The following is a 4435-nucleotide window of genomic DNA, read 5'->3' as shown; positions in this document are numbered from 1 at the left end:
AAATATATAATTATTTATACTATTATATATTTTTGAGATATTTAATAATTTAAATTAATAATTTAAATTAATATGATTTCTATACCTATGCTATTTTTTAAAATCAAGGTGATGATATTTACTAACCAAAGAATTTTAAAAATATTAAATTAAAACTTCAAGAATTCTTTCCAATTTATAGATTCCATAAACTGGTTTCATAAATCATTAGAACTATCTAATGCAGGAAACCCTTCAAATGACATCATGAGTGAAAGCTGGAATAACAAAAGCAATGTATAGTTATTTGAACAATTATTATACTCTCAGTAAATCTCACTGTGTTGATATTGCCTAAAATGTAACTTTTAAAATAAATATTACATTCATTTGTACTTACTGTTATTGGTGATACACAAGAAAATAACTGTGCAAAAATATAGTTATATAAAAAATACATTCAAAATTACTTGTATGTGACTTCTGCTTCTACCCATGATAGAATAAGGATTTACCTTCCTATCTCCAACAGCAAAAAATAAAACAAAAATTATCAATGACAATCTTCAAACATTGGAAATAAGCAGCAAGAGATAAAGAGATAAAGAGAAGGGAAACAAATGAAGTGAGCCTTCTGATTGTCCCATGTTCTTTCTCGAAGGCAATTTCCAGTCTACAGTGCAAGAAAGGGGATTCAAAACAGATCCCAGGGCACTCCCTGACTTGGAGGGACAGACTGAAAATTGGGAAGGCCAAGGTGTCTGTCATTTGAGAACATAATACTGGAGAATATGTAACAGACAGTGAAAGCTTGAAAAATAGGTAGAAGAGTTCATTTTAATCTCTGGTTTAGTAATTCTTTGTGCATTTACAAGAGGAGGTCGTGGAAAAAAAAAAAAAAAGAATACTGGAAGGTATTAGGCTGAACGATTACAGAGTTCATAGAAAGGTAGGAATAATTTGTTTTTCTACCAGCTATAGGAAAAAAATAATAATAATACGGGAGCCATCAGAAGAAACTTTAAAATGGTAATGCCTAAATAGTGAGGGTTAAATTAGTCCTAGATTAAGTGCTGCTCTGTAGAACTGAGCCAAACAGTTCTACAGAGCAGCACTTAAGAGAATACAACAAAATTCATCACCAATAGTATAAAATCCACATTGTTCCTATCCATTAAAAAATTCCCAGTGTGCAAAGCAGCAGAACAATAACCACAGCTGGAGAAAATTAGTTAATAAAAACAATGGAAAAATGACAAAGATGATGGAATTATCAGACATTAAAGCAGCTATTTTCCATATCTTTGAAAAGGTGTAGGAAAATATGACCATCATGACTAAAGTTATGTAAGATGTAAAAAAAAGGATACAAATACTATTTCTAGAGATAAAAAAAGTACAATGTCTGAAAAAATACACTAAATAAAATTGATAACATATTAGCATGCTAGCTAATCCCTGCAGAGTAAAAGATAAGTAAACTTCAGACACAGCAAAAAAAAAAAAGAAAGAAAGAAAGAAAGAAAGAAAGAAAAACAAAGAAACAAAGAAAGAAAAACAAAGAAACAAAGAAAACTAAAAGAACTATCCAAAAATGAACCATAGAGAGAAAAAAAAAGAATATAAAGCAAAAGAATATGAGCGAACTTTGTGGCTGAATCCAGCAATCTAACATATATGCAATAGAAGTCTGAGAATAAAGAGCGATAGGGAATATATTTTAATATATTTTAATAGTGGTCATTTTCTCCCTATTTTTATACAGAGTACAAAACCACAGACGTGAGAAGCTCATTAAATCCAAAACAGAAGAAGGATGGAAACAACAAGGCACATCATGGTTAGATTGCTTAAAATCAGTCATAAAAAGAAACATCTAAAAACAGAAAAAAAGACATTACATAGATAAGGATTATAGCAGACTTTTTGTCAGAAACTATGCAAATGATATAAAAATAGAACATCTTTTAAGTGCTGAAATTAAAAAAAACTATCAATCTAAATTCTATATTTAGCAAAATAATAAATTTTTAAAATAATGAAATAAAGAGGTTTTCAGGTAAAAATCACAGAAATAATTTATTACCAATAGACATGTATGAAAAGAAATGTTAAGAAAGACATGAAAATGATGCCACATTTAATTTGCATCTATGCAAAGCTAATTAAAAAAACTTATTTTATTTTATTATTAGTTTCAAGTATACAGTACATTGGTTAGACATTTATGTAGTTTATAATCAATCCCCCTGATTGCTCTTTCTCTCCTCTGGCTCTATACTTCATCATTACATTAATGCTGACTATATTCCCTATGCCATGTTCCTCATCCCCGTGACCATCTATCAACTATTAATTTGTACTTTCTTAACCCTTCACCTCTTTCTCCCAGCCCTCTTAACGCCCCTCCACTCTGGCCGTCACCAGATTGTCCTCTATTTTTATGAATTTGTTTTTGATTAATTAAAAAAACCTTGAAATGGTCAATATGGGGGAGAATGTACAAAACTATTCTCATTTTCAATTCTTTAAAACATAATCTACTGCTTAAAGTGGAAAAATAACAATGTATCACGAGTATGATAGGTTGAATATTAGATCTCTAAAGATGTTCACTTCCTAATCCCAGAATTTATGAATATATTACTTTATATTGAAAATAAACATTCAAATAAGGATAAGTAAAGGTCTTGCGATGAGATTATCCTGGATCTGGGTAGGCCTAATGTAATTACAGGCCTCCGTGTAAGAAGGGAGGCAGAGGTCAAAAAAAGAATGAAGAGATCAGATGACAGAAATAGAGGCTGGAGGAAGCAGCCACACTTTTAAGATGTAGGAAACAATGAGCCAAACAGTGTAAGCAGCTTCTTCAATCTGGAAAAGACAAGGAAAAATCCTCCCTAGCGTCTCCAGATGGAACACCACCCTAAAGATGAATTTTAAACTTCTGACCTCCAGAACTATAAGAGAATAAATTTGTGTTGCTTTAAGCCACTAGACATGTAGTAATTTGTTACAGCAGCATTAGAAAACTAATCCGATAACATTAATAAAAAATGTAAAAATAAAATGTCAGATAACAGTAGCATGAAGAATAGGGGAGGAGAGAAATGGAGGCATACAGTTTTAAGTTTCTTACTCTATTCACATATTGATATACTTATTTGAAAGTAGACTGTGTTAGGTTAAAGATGTACACTGAGCCCTAGGACAACAAGTGAATAGTCGAGATGAATAAAATTATAAAAAATATTCAATCCTGTCAAAGAAGGCAAGTAAAGAGAATAAACTACAAATAACAGAAGGGAAAAATAGAAAAATAACCCTATGACATAATTAAACCTAACCATTTTGAAAATTGCATTAAAATACTCTAAACTTTCTCATTAAAAATTAGACATTGCCATCCTGGATGAAAAAAAAAAAAAAGGCAAGATTTAGACTGCAATATAGATGTTAAGTGCTATGTTGTTATTCTCCTTGCTCAAAATAAAATTTTTTCTTTACTCTACCTGTCTGCTATGGTCTTGTAGTGGCCAGGCATATGCTTGATTTCATACATGTCAAAAAAAAAAAAGAAGGACACAACCATATAACATCTAAAAACAACAAGTAAAGCCACTTAATATACAAAGGTGAGTATATTAAAAGTAAAAAAGATGGGAAAAAATATCTACTTTGTTAAGATTAATTATAAGACAGCTGGAGTTATAATATAAATATTAAAAAAAAGATTTTAGAGGGAGAATAAAAAAGGATAAAGAGAAAAACCTTGTAATAATAAAAGGTCCATTTATCAAGAGGATGTTACTGTCCTAAAAATGAATGTACTTAGTAGCTGAGCTTCAAAATACATAAAGCACAAACTTGTAGAACCGAAAGAAAAAAATAAATGAATCCAAAATTAGAGTTGGATATTTTCAGTGCTTCTTTCTGAGTAATTCAGAGAATTATAATTAGACAGAATATAAAAAAATGATATAAAAGAATTCAATAACACAACATTCTTGAACAACTGAATCAGTATTTAGAAAATATTCCACCGAACAGCAGAATATACATTATTTGCAAATACAAGTGGAACATACATGTATTCTGAGCAATAAAAGTAGTTATATATTTAAAAGGAAAAAGCATGCAAAGTATATTCTCTTACCCAGTAAAATTAAACTAGATTCAATAACAAACATTATCTGGAAATCAAATGTTTAGAAATTAAACAATGCATTCTAAATAACTTATTGGTCAATGAAGAAATCATAAGGGAAATGAAAGAATACATTTAATTGAATAAAATTGAATGCATAGCATTTTAAATGTGGAGTGAAGCTAAAGTAGTTTTGAAGGAAAATTTATAGCATTTAAAGCAAGAAAGTTCTTAAATCATTGACTTTTGTTTTTACTTCAAGTAACCATAAAATAAGAAAAGAAAAATTAATCCAAAAACAATCAGAAG

The 4435-nt window shown here is 29.7% G+C and overlaps 1 non-coding gene across 1 annotated transcript; it reads left to right on the top strand.

Annotated features, from left to right (window-relative positions):
• The first annotated feature begins 3407 nt into the window (after window positions 1-3407).
• LOC112480399 lies at window positions 3408-3541 on the top strand. Its single transcript, XR_003046580.1, has one exon. It is a non-coding gene; the product is annotated as a small nucleolar RNA SNORA63 (small nucleolar RNA).
• Window positions 3542-4435: the final 894 nt, after the last annotated feature.

Source organism: Pteropus alecto, unplaced genomic scaffold, assembly GCF_000325575.1.
Source record: "Pteropus alecto unplaced genomic scaffold, ASM32557v1 scaffold103, whole genome shotgun sequence".
Taxonomy (NCBI): Eukaryota; Metazoa; Chordata; class Mammalia; order Chiroptera; family Pteropodidae; genus Pteropus; species Pteropus alecto.
The sequence above is the reverse complement of the archived record's forward strand: the minus strand, read 5'-3'. Positions and strand labels throughout refer to the sequence as shown.